The sequence below is a fragment of the Camellia sinensis genome, chromosome 8 (genome assembly GCF_055761805.1).
Source record: "Camellia sinensis isolate YWXY chromosome 8, ASM5576180v1, whole genome shotgun sequence".
Classification (NCBI taxonomy): Eukaryota; Viridiplantae; Streptophyta; class Magnoliopsida; order Ericales; family Theaceae; genus Camellia; species Camellia sinensis.
The window spans coordinates 16,318,518-16,334,082 of record NC_138968.1 but is presented as its reverse complement, the minus strand read 5'-3'; the positions used below and the strand labels follow the sequence as shown (position 1 = coordinate 16,334,082).

The window sequence follows — 15,565 nt, the reverse complement described above, 5'->3', positions numbered from 1 at the left end:
GAGAGACAGAGTTCGAAAACAGAGGATCAAGAGAAGAAGAAGAAAAAGAAGAGAGAGAGAGAGAGAGAGAGACAGAGAGAGAGAAGGATCTTAGATTTGAGGTTTGCGAACCATCACAAATCGTCATTTTCCGGTGACGATAATTGTGAATGATCTCAGATATGAAGTTGTGGATACAACAAATGATTGTGGTGATGAAGACGGTAGAGAAAGAGTTCCATGGTGAGCGGCGGTAGTGCCGATGGAGAGCAGCGATGGCACCAATGAAGAGAATAGTGATAAGTATGAGATAGAGAGAAGAGAGATCGAGATGAGAAAGAGTGATTACAAATTGATACACACACACACACACACACACATATATATATATATGAGGGTATTATAGTAAAATAAATAAGTTTTAAAATACTAGGGGCTTTTGAAATGATCTATATAATTTTTGTCCTTTTGAAGGACAAGTTAGACACTGAGGGATCTATCACCAAATCCCTCTACTTATTTATTCATAATTTTTTTAATTTATTTTTATGTATATACTTCTTATTTTACTGACGAGAAAAAGTTTGAATTTTTTTAAATTTGTTTTGTGTAAATAATGATATAATAAATTTGTCAAATTGATAAAAGGATTGGATATTTTGACTTTTGTTCGTGAGATTTATTTAATTTTTATTTTATTTGTGTTAATTTGTATTGAAATATGAAATGATAAATGTAAGAAATTAAATTATATAGTTAAAAAAAAAAAATTTACAATTACAATATGACTTTTTAATAAACAAGCTAGTCATATTGTCCCAAATATTAATTACATTGTTTGGTTTTAAAAAGACCCAAATTGTGTTTTTGAATATTTTGTATTTCCACTTTTTGTTTTTTGAGTAATCTTTTATTTTTGTTATAATTCCCAACACAGCCAAATAGGAAAAAATAAATAAACTAATTGCAACAAAATTAACGAGAAAAGAGCAAGTTGTTAAAACAAAACTGAGATGAATAGTTGGGAGCTAAATTTCAAAGAAAGCAATGCAAACTCAGTATTTGTTTTAATTAATGAATTAAAAAGAAAAGGGAAACACTATATGCTATCAAATGATGATCTCTTTAGAAGAAATGCTTGGAAAATTTCATATTTCTTTTTATTGATTAATTCTTTTTTTAATAAAAGGTGAAAGTTTATTGAACTACAAACAACTACAGTGTCGTACCATACAAGCTTCACTGGTGAAAACAATCAATAGAAGAACAAAATTGAAATGCAATCCAAGTAGAGCCATTCGAACAAAAAACCAAGTTTTCATACCAAAATTTAATATGAGGTTGCATAATTTCCCTATCATGCAATGGAATATAAGTTTGCCTCAATTACATGAGGAACAGAGGATGTCAATAATCAAAATACATAAAAACAAAGTGTTTGAATTGATACTGTTAGAATAGTAGAGAGAGAGAGAGAGAGAGAGAATAATATGTATTGTATTGAATTAATTGTATTGAATGAATTGTCCTATACAATAGAAGGCCTGTATATATAAGCTGAGAAAGAGTATCCTACTAGAAATCTAACTATAAGAAAGAGTATCCTATAAGAGACCTAATTACGACAATACCTAATATATGTAGGAATATATACCATATATACATTAACATCCCCCCTCAAACTCAAGAAGGATAAACATCTTGAGTTTGGAAAGAGAAACTAAAACATGAAATAAAAACTAAATAAAATAAAAGGCAAATAGATTTCAAAATCCGAACGGGAGCGTAAGGGCGTTTGAAATAGATCAGAGGCCGGAACTAATGTCGGGAGACAGTTTATGGTCGTGTCAGACCATTGTAGGAACTGACTGAAACTAATGCCGGGACAGTTTAAGGTTGTGTTGGACCAATATAGAAATTGGCTAGAACTAATGCCCAGATTAGAGGCTGGAGCTAATGCCAGGAGACAGTTTATGGTCATGCTGGACTGTTGTAGGAGCTAATCGGAATCAATGTCGGGTCAATTTAAAGGGGTCATGCTGGACTGTTGTAGGAGCTAACCGGAATCAATGTCGGGACAGTTTAAAGGGGTCATGTCAGACCGATGTAAGAGCTAACTGGAATCATTGTCGGGACAGTTTAAAGGGGTCATGCCGGACCGAAATAAGAGAACTGGATGTTGAACTAGCAAGCGTGACACACACATAACTTATGACGTGGTACTAAACGATGATGGCAACAGACAACCGAGTGCGCCAAGGGGCGGCTTGGATTGTGCACCAAATGGAGCGGCTTCGGTTGTGCGCTAGAGGGGGCAGCTTGGATTATGCGCTAGAGAGGCTGCTTGGATGGTGCGCAAGGAGCGGCTTAGGTTATGTACCAGAGAAGGTGGCTTAGGTGGTGCGCCGAGAGGGGGGCTTAGAGTGTGTGCCAAGGAAGCGACTTGGGTGGTTTGCATGGTGTATCACCATGCTTACCATGATATAGGTATAATACCTCCCCTCAAACTCAAATATGTTTGAAGATAGAAACCTATTTGAGGTTGAAACAGAGGGAAAGACAAAGTGGAGCAGAAATACCCAAAAAAGAGGATTGCGGGTAAAAAAAAAATTTAAAAAAAAAAATATGATAGAGATATTTGGGATAGGAATAAATTAGCGGATAGAGGAAGAAATCACCACGAATTGATACTGAAAGGAAAATATATTAGTGGAATGGGTTAAGGTCCAGCGGACAGCCAAGGCAAGGCTACCGCCCACCGGTAAGGTGAAGAACACTAAGAGTTTAACATATAGCTCTGATACCATGTTAGGATAGTAGAGAGAGAGAAAATAATATGTATTATATTGAATTAATTGTCCTATATAATAGAAGGCCTGTATATATAAGTTGAGAAAGAGTATCCTAGAAATCTAACTATGAGAAAGAGTATCCTATAAGAGACCTAACTATGGAAATACCTAATATATCTAAGAACTCAATACCTAATATATGTAGAAATATATACCATATATACATTAACAGATACAAAACAGTTTAAGGTTCACTTACATCCAAAGTGACATAATTTATGTCAAATCTTTGTTCTTCAATAGGCTTCTCTTGCGGGCACATAAAAGGTTTGGAAGGCATCTGCAGTTGTTTAACATCCCCTTCAAGCATTTCCACAACTTTGTTCATCGAAGGACGATCACTAGGCTGCATTTGTATGCACCACAAAGCTACTATTACCATCTTCTTCACCATCACCCTTCCTCCTCATTGGTTTCTCCTATTTGTATGTCCATTTCTTCTTTGAATTGATCATAAATCCAAGAATGGAAGTAAATTTGGCTTGTATATTCAGCAAAGGCATTCAGATTTCTCCTCCCGCTAGCCATTTCCATCAACAGCATTCTGAAACTATAAACATCAGCTTTATATGAAATGCCTCCAATGGTTTTTTAGAACAACTCTAGTGCCATATAACCCATTGTTCCCCTTGCTGCTGTCAAAGTCACAATACTATCGTCTGTTGCATACGATTTTCCAAGCCCAAAATCAGAAACTTTTGGAGTGAAATTCTCATCAAGTAAAACGTTGTGAGGCTTGATATCAAAATGCAAGATCTGCATATTATAACCTCGATGCAAATATTCAATCCCACGAGCAACTCCTAGAGAAATTTCATACATTTGTTTGCAACTCAATGAGATATCTCCTTCTTGAGAAAATATATACTTTTCAAGTGACCCATTGGGCATGAAGTCATATATAAGAGCTCGCTTAGATCTCTCGGCACAATATCCAATTAGTTGAACCACATTAACATGATAAATCCTTCCTATGGTAGCAACTTCGTTGATGAATTCTTGCCCATTGGCTTTGGGCATGCCCAATACTTTTATCGCTACAAGATTACCACTTCTAAGCTTTCCTTTATATACAGAACCATAGTCCGCGTCTCCTAATTTGTCCTTGAATCCTTTGGTCATCTTCTTAATCTCTGAGTAAGAGTAGCTAATAGGCATGAGATGTTTTTGGCTTCGTAGATAATCCTCAATTCTATCAAACATCAATAAATGCCTTCTCCTAAATTTATGGATTAAAAACGCGAGCAGACATAATGCTAATGAAATTCTTCGTGAAAGGATTCCTCCTGTGTATGAAAATCACAAGATGTCAAAATGAGGAAAAAGGGCATAATTGGCAAAAATTCCTTCAAAACAATTCGATCATTGAAGAAGTTTATGAAAATATGAATCAAGCTCACGTAGTTTGGACAAGTGATTGAAGATCAAGTATCTGTGTTTCAAATTCCATTTTCTTTGTCGTCGATGTATCATATTCATATCCTTGTGAGCAGGGGCGGAAGAAGGGGGGTTGGGGGGCCTGGACCTGCTAGTTTCGACAACATCCTATATGATGTATAAGAAAATTGTATAGTTTGTATAACTTAATTATACTTGGCCCCCCAAAGTTTTACATTTTAGTCATGAGTTTTGCTAAGATTCAAATAATATTCCTAAATTCATCCGTGATGGTGTGTAAAGTTTTTGTCGTAAGTGTTTAATTCTTACACAATTCATATCATTTGGGATAAATTTAAAAGTGAGATTTTAAAGATTTCAAGCCTTTTCTTTTCCTGATATGTTTTTTCTTTTAAAAAATAATTAATTTTTGTCTTTCCCATTATGGTTTTTTTATGAACATTAATGTTACAAATTATTGTGTTGACAAAAGTTATGAAGTATTACGGCTTTGTTACGAATCATTATGATGTTGTTTTAAAATAGCATATGGTATATACGTTTTACGCAGTGTGATCTATAATCTATTACTATAATACTATTTATGTATAATGTAAATTAAGTGATATTACTTATGATTTGTATTTGGACGAATTATGCCACTACTCTCTATAGTTTGCCTCTTATCTCATTTGGTCCCTACACTTTCAATTGGTTCAAATTTGACCCTTAATTTTAGATTTTGTGTCAAATTGGTCTAATTGATAATATCGTTAGTATTTTTTATGAAAAATTATCACTGAATTGATTGAGATTAACTCACTAAGTTGAATAAGTTTATTATTTTTTCCTTAAAAATACGACAGATGCCATTTATGTGCGTATTTTCATTAAAAAAAAAAATTAAGAGTAGTAATCAATTGGACCAAATTAAAGCAAAATTATAAATTTATAGTCAAAATCGAGCCAATTAAAATTACGAGGACCAAAATGACACGAGAAGCAAAACACAGGGACTACCGTCATAATTTGTCCTTTGTATTTTTCTAGTGGTTCATCATCGAAGTTCAAATTTCTATAACATATTTAGAGTGTTCTCATTATTTATTAACTTATTTTTAATAATGATTTATTAATTTTAATAATTATTTAAATCGTTTAAACATATCTTGACCCGAAATTTGGATTTGTTGAAACCTTATTTTTGGCCCCCTCAATCGTCTCCTCCTGGTTCCGACCCTGGCTTGTGGGTCATTTACTTCATATTAGAAGATAACTTTTCCCTTAAGATCATTGAAGGAGCGGAAAGAGGATTTACCAATGATTTTGATGATGAGAAAAAAATGATCTGTAAGAGAAGTGAAACAAAGATTTAGCTATGTGATTAAGGCAGTTAAAAGAAATAAAAACTACAAGAAGTAATCAGAGAAAAGCAAGTACACCAAATGAGGCATTCAATTATTTTTAACAGAGATGTTATTAAGTGATTGAACGTGTCTTGAATAGCAATGAAAAAATCAGCTGAAGATCCAACCTCTTAGAATATCTTATTTTGGAACCATTGTTATGTGACAATGGGAAAATTATAGACTAATTTCGGAGTACTACGTGTTCATACTCCCTAATAAATCATCATTCATTATGCCCCTCATGTTCCTCAATCACTCAACACAATGCCTCACCTGCTCATCTTCTCCAGCAATCACAATACCAATAGTGTATTTTTAAAAACATTTGTACTCTAAATTTTTGAGTACTTACCGTCAAGAAAGTATTCCAAGCGGACTGCATTTTTGCAGGGAATGAATAATGTTAGAGACAAAAAAAATTATATAACTCTTGTAATAAATGATTTAGGGGAGAGAGAAAAAAATAAAAATAAAAATAAAGTATTTTTTGTCATAATGTTACCAATTTTTTCATCAGAAATTTTTTGAATAATTTCAATTTTGAATATCAAATTATCGTAACTCTATCAAAAAATAGCATAAGATTTATCACAAAAACACATAATATATATGAAGAAGAAAAAAAAAAAGTAACAAGGTACATATAGTACTAGTTAAAAAAAAAGTACATATGGTAGACATCTTGCTTATGAGATAAAACCTCATTTCTTTGACAAAAAATAAAAATAAAACAAGAGTAAAATTTCATGAATTGAGAACAAAATAGGAATCATGAAAGTGTTGCATACGCACCTATTATCCTGCAGAAAAAATTGCAACTCATGAATTGATAGTAAACAAGGTCAAATCCATCAGCCAACACACTGTGGACGCCCAAGAAGCTCAAAATGTTACGTCCTGAAATCATCCTTGCCGGGAAAATCATGTCGACGCTGGACAAGTTTTCAACATCTGACCACGACAAGTAGTCTCCGACCACAACATAGGAATGCTTTCCTCCTCCTCCTCCTCCTCCTCCTCCATTTTTACAAGAATCACTAATATTATTAGTTTCTATGTAGAGAGGAGATTTTGCTGGGTTAATTTTAACCATGTAGTAGAACTTCTCACTACACTACAGGAAATATATGATTTAACGGCGTTTAGTTAACGGCGTTTTTTTAAACGCCATTATTTTTAATATTTAACGACGTTTTATAAACGTCACATTTTGTTTTTATTAAAACGGTACCGTTTAAGTAATGAAGTCCTTTGAAAAGCGCCTTCAAATGTGTTACAGTGTTTCTCTCTCTCTCTCTCTCTCTCTCTCTCCCTTCAAACCCTCAAATCTCTCACAACTTATTTGAATCTAAGAAAAACCCTAGAGTCTCAGAGAAACCGATCCCTCAAATCTCTCTCTCTCTCTCTCTCTCTCTAAACCCTTCAGTTCCTTCAACTTGATTCAACCTTCTTCAGCTGGTGATCCATCATTCGGTCGATCCAATCTCAGAATGATTTTGATTTCAAAGCCCCACCGCCACCGCCATCACCATTTGCATCTGCATCTGCATCGTCTACTAACCATATGCACGATTTCGATTTCAATCCAATCTCAGTTTCGTCGATTCTTCTCTCTCTCAATCTCTGTCTCGATCTCTGTCTCTGTCTTCCTCTCTCTCGATCCCTCAATCTCTCTGGATCTCTGTCTCTCTCGCACAATCTCATTCTTTACGTACACATTATCTGTACTTTTTTTTGGATAATTTTTTTCTCCTAAAAATCTCTCTAGACAAGTATATATATGAATTTATATATGTATCTCTATGTATTGATTGAATAATCATCTTTATTTTGTTTTCAGGCTCTCGAATGATCCAATCATTGATCGGCAGTGACGGAAAAAATCAACTCCTGTGAGAAAAGAAACCCTAACTTTCTCATTGGAGGTAAGTTCTAATATATTTGTTTACATGTTTGTTCTGGTTTTGATCTTGTTTAGATCTGTATTGAACAACTCTGTGTTAGCTTTTTGTTCATTGTTTGGGAATTGATAGTTTGAATGCCATGTTTATTGATAAATGTGTTCATTGAAAATACAGTTAATTTGAGGTCATTTTATTATTATTATTATTATTATTATTATTATTATTATTTTGCTTCACTCGTTAATTATCTCTCATCCCTGTTAATTTGAAATTTATACACCCTATTTTCATCTCATGTGCATACCCCTTTAAATTTGCTTCTGTTTCTATTGTTGAGTTTCAATTGCATTGATAGAATATTTGTCATTTCCATTTGCATGATATCCAATTGTTGTAAGGCTCTTCCTGGCTCACATTACTCTTTAACCTTTCTTTTTGCAAACGATTTTGCTGCACTTGTCAGAGATATGGCGAAGTAACCAAGCAAAGACTTGATCTTGCTGTTCTGGTCTTCTTTCAACATTTTAGGAAGTCTTATGTGGGAGATCAAGCAATGCATTCTTCTAAGGTAAACCAATTTAAAGTTTGACCTTCCATTTGGAAAGTGGGAGAAGAAGCAAGCATCACAAGCTCCATAGTTGGTAAGTTTAAGATTACCCCTGTTAATCGTTACTTCTCACATTTCTTGCAGCAGATAACCTGCAACATTGCACACTCTGCCGTCCTCAGACAGGGACACAATGATTCAATCACTTGGCTATCAACATTGCACACCAGCAGAATTTTTGTTTGATTTCACTCTAATGTTTTGTTTTATGTGTCTTTTATTTGCAGGAGACAAAAAGGAACAATGGGGTTCCTACTTTAGCTTGGTGATTCATCTTAGAGCGATTGCGATTGCGATTGCGATGTCGAAGTTCTCTCTCTCTACCGATTTCGAAGCTCCACCGCCACCAGCATCGTCTACTAAGGTGAGCACACCACTGTCTACAATCTCAGAATCATCATTATTGTAGACTTGTAGTGATATTCATTAATAATGAAACTTGTAAATCTAAATATAGTTTATTTTATTTTTTGGGAGTGAATTCCAGTGTTTGTTGATTATAATATTTTTATTTTTATAGTTGAATTTCGGTGAACTGAAATTCGTGTTAATTGCGTATAGGTATTGCTTGTTTTAATTTCTTTGATATTTGGAATTGAACTTAACTAAAGTGCACTGCTGTATATATCTGTTGAATCATGGATTTCGAATTAAATCTTTTGATTTGATTTAAATATCTTGAATTTTCTGAGATTTTGGTTTTTTTTTTTTTTTTTTTTTTGAACTTTCTCAAGTCAGCTGATGTTGATTTTGTTTGGTAATAGTGGCTAGAAGGTATGAAACTGTTATATACAGGATGATATAGTATATCATAGCAAGAGGGGGGGTGTTATTCAACAGAATTGCTGGTTTGTTAGATTTCTTTTGTTTGTCTCGTTGTATAGATCATACTGCCATTGTGCCATGTTAAGCTTCGTTCTTAGTCTATTGACATATTTGTGGAAGAAAAAGGGTAAACCACAAAAAAATAAAAATGCACTTGGTTTATGAATTATGATTGTTTGTCTTAGGTTTCTTCACCAATTCTCATTCTCAAGAGAGCAGGGTCTTATGCTTGGACACAAAAGCTGGAGAGTTCGAGAAGAGTTTGCACGTACAGTCACATTAGCGATTGGTCTTTTTGCATCTACTGAGCTCCCTCTTTAGCGTGGTATTCTTCCTCATGTATGGTCATTTATTATGTTTTGAGTGTAGAATACATACCTTTGGTATGTAGTTATTTCAGAGAAATATTACGTTGAGTATGACATGGGATTGTGTACTTTCTAGTAGTTTGAAATACCCAAGGTTAATTTGACCAAATGTGACTATTTAAAATAACATTCAGTAGCTTGAACTTCTTATATTTATTTTTGTTATCTATTCACTGCACATCTTTTATTGGCTTTGTTTTTTTTATTATTATGTTTTATGATTGGCACAGACCGAGAGGATTGAAGGCCATGGGAAGCAGCATGGAGAGCAGAATGACGGTGAAGGATGGATGGGGCTTTCCTTTAGATTTTTATTTCTCTTCTTTTTTCCTTATTTTTTTATTTCTTTCTTTTTTCCCTCTAATTTGACTGGGGGGTTGGGTGTTTTGGTTCGCTTTCTTATTTTTTGTGTTAAATGAGGGAGTGGTAAGAGAGAAAAGAGGGTAATGTTATTTTGTGACTTTGTATATAAAGTAGTAATTTTTTTATTGAAAATTGTGAATTTAATTTTTGGATATGTTATTTTGTGGGTAATGGTGATTTGTTATTAAATTGAATGGGAAAGTAAATTAATGTTGCATTTGCTATTTGAATGGGAGTTATTATTTGATATTAGTGCTATTTAGTTTTATTATAGGTATTCTTTTAGTTCAATCACATAAAATTAGCATAATTTTCCCAAAAAAAAAAAAAAGATAACACGGTGTTTTTAAAAATGCCACTATTATATTAACGGTTGGAATTTTTTAAAATTAAAAACATCTATGACGGCGTTTTAAAAGCGTCACTAAAACCATAGTGACAGCGCAATACTGTTAGGATAGGACATTTGGCGGCATTTTTAAAAACACCGCCTATACTAATATAGCGACGTTTTTCAAACGTCATAAAGTTATAGCGACGGCAGCGTCTTCGACGTTTGGTATTAAACGTCGCAAAAATAATTAGAGGCGTTTATGTCACTTATAGCGGCATTTTTAAAACGCCGCTAAATGTGCATTTTCCAGCAGTGCTAGATGATGATTGGTCTCTCTGGCAATAATCCATATGGTAGAAAATGGGCATTGAGATTTGACTCAAGTCCAAATGCTAAAATTTTCAAACACTCCAAGGAATGCATGCTATGTCATAACAATTATAGATTGTTTTTTTTTTTTTGAATTTTAATAATGGGTTATAACTTTATGTATTGAAGTGGAGATCCCGTTTTAACCATGCAATGAAGAACTTGTAAAGTCCTCCAAATTTATTGTAGATTGAGCAAAACAGGAGAAAAGATTTACTGCAAGTTTGTCATTGATGTTATGTAGGTTTGCATTATTAAGACAATGTTTTGAGTGAGAAGATACTTCTTTGACAGGAAAACATAAAATATTTCTGATACGTTAAAAGATGACTGTTAATACAAAGGCCATGCAAAAGGTGTATTATTAAAAGCTCATAGTAATACATAAATACACAATTAATTCTACACTCATTGCTGAGAACAAGAAGTTTAATTTCCATTATACAATACAGTCATTAAAATTTCCATAAAATATCACAATTTATACTCACTCAGATTAATAAATTACTTCTAACTTACTATTAAAAGTTGTACTACCCATTGTTCCCCTCGTTGACACTAGATTTGTGGAGGCAAATGGACTGGAGGGAATTGTTAGAGTGCTTCCATATCCCTCTAGCATTTGCACCACAACTTTCACCAATGGTCAATCTATTGGGTACCACTGTATGTACCAAAGTCCTACTATTGTTAGTTTCTTCACAATCTTTGCATCTCTTTCTCAATCTGAACTCCTAATTCTTCTCCTTGATCCAAACGCTTGTAAATCTATTCATGAAAGTAATTTTCGCTCTTTTTTTGTGTTTTTTGTTTTGTTTTGTTTTGCTCCCTCCAACCATTTCTAGCAACATTCCAAAATTATAAACATTTTGTCACCCCTCAAAATAAACCCACTATCTGTATATCATCGACATGCAATATTTAAAGAAAACAATTTATTAAATCATTCATCAGCGTATTACTAAATAAAAGCATTACATGTAACATCAAATTAAATGCCCTATGGGTTTACATCTTTCCAAGCCAACACTTGGACAGAAAAATATGAGTTCTAACTCAAATACACGTAAAGCCCTAGGCTTGAATGTTTACATGTACTAACAAATAAAAACAATTAATTAAAGATAGTCTTCAAAATCCAAAAGCCACATCCTCCCAAGCTAAGTCCTTGGAGGTAGCATATCACCTGAACCTGAAAATGATGTTCCCATAAAAGGTGAGCCACAGCCCAGTAGAAAAATACTAAACCAAATATAAGCATTGAATAAAGCTATAGCATTCAATAGATGGCTAACCAGGATAATCAATTATAACTTAATACAGTCTCAAGATACTAATGTCTATGACATGTTTCAATTCCCATTATTATCAATAAGGCTCAGAACCTGGCCAAGCTTACAACAGTGAACTATATAACATATTCACATTACTTCCAATATCAACAACACAGATGAGACTCAGGCTCATATCATAATACTTCATACTTCCCGTTTGATACACATTTTAGTGCTGTATCAATAACATGTAAAAACACTTCAATATAATAAGCACACATAATAGTGATGCTAATGGAGTCCATCCCCTATCTCCTCCCAAACAAAAATCTGGTTTAGAGGTCCATCCCCTATCTTCCCCTAAACCGTGGAGTACATCCCCTATCTCCTCCCACACAATATGCAAATGCAATGCTCAATCAATACACGTATTTTCTGTATTAATTCAATAGTCAAAATTAATGACTTAACCAATGTGATTAGTTTCAGTTATTCCTAATCCACATGCAATGTCTACAACAATCACGACTATCCTCCACCGATAGCCCAAAACAGTTATTTCTAGACTGGAAATAAATATATCAACAATTCAATAGGCGAGTGATTTAAATTATCCAACTACACCATTTAATCAATGAATTCCTCAATTTCATGAATTTAACCAAATTCCCCAATTTCCTTAAATTAATTATACAAATTAATTTATTAATACACCTAGGGTTTTTCCCAAAATTACCAAAGTGCTCCCAACATATCAAAATACCAAAACTTAGAACAAAACTTATAAGATGGAGTAGGAAATCCCTACCTCGAAGAAATAGCCCAAAAAGAGAAGATGGAGATGAAGACCCAAACTCCAAAGTGCTCCAAACCACCAACAATTCAGATTAAAACGAAGCCCTCGACTCACACACTCTTTTTAATGAAGGATCTAGGGTAGAAACACACCCTAAGTAGATCAAATCTAAGAGAGAAGGTGAGCAGGGTGAGAGAGAAGTCGGACCTTAGGGTTTGGAATCCAAAAAGAGGATGAAAAACTGATTAAAAACCCGCTGCTGTCTAATTAAACTGGATAGGCTCGCACGAGCGAAGACTTGGTCGCTCGAGCGACCAGACACAAGAAATCCTCGCTTGAGCGAAGAAAAGCTCGCTCGAGCCAAGAATGCAATGCTTCAGGTCTATACTAGACGCAATCGCTCGCTCGAGCGAAGAAAATCTGGCTCGAGCCACCAGACACAAAATACAACCCTCGCTCGAGCGACCAAGTACTCGCTCGAGCGACCAACCCAAAAATTGGACAGCAACACTTGGTTTCCGAACCCAACCAACCTGAAACAAACCTGCCCAACACATCCTATAACTCCAAATGAGAAAATAAAGAACGACAACAACAATTATACAATGACAGAATCTACGGAACCTAAGTCCGGATACAATAATCAAATGGGAAAAGACCGGGGTCGCTATAACCTCCCCCCCTTAAAAGAATTTCATCCCCGAAATTAAGCATAAGTTTGTAAAAAAAAACAAGTTTTTCTCAATTCCCAAAGATATTATATGACAATAATAAACAACTTGACCCAATACTGGTCACTTCATCTCTTTATCAAGAGGTATCTCACAATATATATAAAACAACATATATTTCAACCTGCATCACTATTATGCATTATTCCTTTCAATGTTAACAATTCCCATATCATATTCAATTGCATGATATATACAACACATTCAACAATGTAATCAACATATGCAATGTTACACTAAACTTCTATAATGAAGCAAGTTTCAAGATACACCCATTTACCAATACATACTCAACGTTTTACAACTTAAGACATATGTAAAGCTCTTAAGTTCAACAATATAACAGAATCTAATTATAAGATTACAAATCAACAAACATGTCCGGATATTTCTCGCGGACTTCCAATTCACGTTCCCAAGTGGCTTCCTCCACTCCGTGATGTTTCCACAAAACTTTTACCAAAGGGATGGTTTTGCCTCGCAAAACTTGATCCCGCCTATCCAAGACTCGAATCGGTCTCTCCTCATACGAGACATCCTCATCAACCACTAAATTGGTCCAATCCAACACATGTGATGGATCCGGCTCATACTTCTGAAGCATACTCACATGAAACACGTCATGTACTCTGGACAACTGCGGTGGTAAAGCTAAACGATAAGCAGCCTCGCCAATCCTCTCAAGGATCTCAAAAGGACCTATGAACCGAGGGGACAACTTCCCGCTCTTCCCAAACCTCATCAATCCCCGCCTGGGTGATATCTTCAGAAAGACATGATCACTCACCTCAAACACAAAAGGTCTCCTCCTACGGTCGGCATAAGATTTCTGACGACTCTATGCTGTAACAAGCCTCTTACGGATAAGCTCAACTTTCTCCGTCGTTTCCCTCACCAACTCCGGACCCAACAGAGGTGCATCACCCACCTCGGCCCAACAAACAGGAGATCTACACGGTCGGCCATACAAGGCCTCAAACGGTGCCATACCGATACTAGACTGGAAACTGTTGTTGTAGGCGAACTCCACCAACGGCAAGTGCCTCTCCCACGACCCACTAAAGTCTAGAACACAACCCCGAAGCATATCCTCAAGGATCTGAATAGTGCGCTCGGACTGCCCGTCAGTCTGAGGAAGATAAGTCGTGCTAAAGGTCAACTTAGTGCCTAAGGCACTCTGCAAACTCTGCCACAACCTGGCAGTAAAACGAAGATCTCTATCAGAGACGACCGTCACTGGGACCCCGTGCAACCTCACTATGTCCCGAATATATAAATCGGCAAGATGATCTATGGAATCTCTAATGCGCATAGATATGAAGTGCGTTAGTCAACCGGTCTACAACCACCCAAATAGCATCACTACCCCGCTGAGTCTTCGGAAGACCCACAACGAAGTCCATAGTGACGTGTTCCCACTTCTACTCGGCAATAGGCAAGGGTTGCAACAAACCCGCTGGCCTCTGATGTTCGGCCTTCACTTGTTGACAAGTAAGGCACTTAGATACGAAAGCTGCCACATCTCTCTTCATACCCCGCCACCAGAACTGGCGACCCAAATCCCGATACATCTTAGTGCCTCCCGGATGCACCGCAAGGCGTGAATGATGAAACTCTCGGAGTACTTCCTCTCGGCAAGACTCCGGCACAAACAGACGGTCCCGGTATCTCACACTCAGGTCGGAATACACTGGCAGACCCTTCTCAACCTTCCTACTGGAAATCTTCTCCCGAAGGGACTCCACCTCAAGGTCACCCCTCTGAGCCTCTAACACTCGAGTCACAAGTGTAGGCTGCGCAACAACAGAAAACAAGACCGCAGTCTCAACGGATTCGCTCAGAAGCAAATCAAACTCTCCAAGTGCACCCAACATCTCCCACTCTCGGATGGCTATACTAGCTATGTCACCAACAGGTTTCCTGCTAAGGGCATCGGCCACCACATTGGCCTTTCCCGGATGATAATGTAACTCAAAGTCATAATCCTCTATGAACTCCATCCACCTCCTCTGCCTCAAGTTCAAGTCTTTCTGTGTAAACAAATATTTCAGACTCTTATGATCCGAGAATACCTCGAATCTCTCACCATAAAGATAATGCCTCCAAATCTTCATGGAAAATATCACAGCTGCTAACTCTAGATCATGCGTAGGGTAATTCTGCTCGTGAGTTTTCAACTGACGTGAGCCATAGGCAACCACTTTCCCCTCTTGCATTAACACACAACCCAGACCCTCTCGTGAGGCGTCACAATAGACTGCATAACTCAACCCTCTCTCTGGAATAATCAATACTGGAGCAGTGGTCAGTCTAACTTTCAACTCCTGAAATGACTTTTCACAAGTCTCACTCCATACAAATTTGACTCCCTTCCGAG

The 15,565-nt window shown here is 36.0% G+C and overlaps 1 pseudogene; it reads right to left on the bottom strand.

Annotated features, from left to right (window-relative positions):
- Positions 1-3,422: 3,422 nt before the first annotated feature.
- LOC145797590 (rust resistance kinase Lr10 pseudogene) lies at positions 3,423-6,710 on the bottom strand (annotated as a pseudogene).
- Between the last annotated feature and the right edge of the window lie 8,855 nt (positions 6,711-15,565).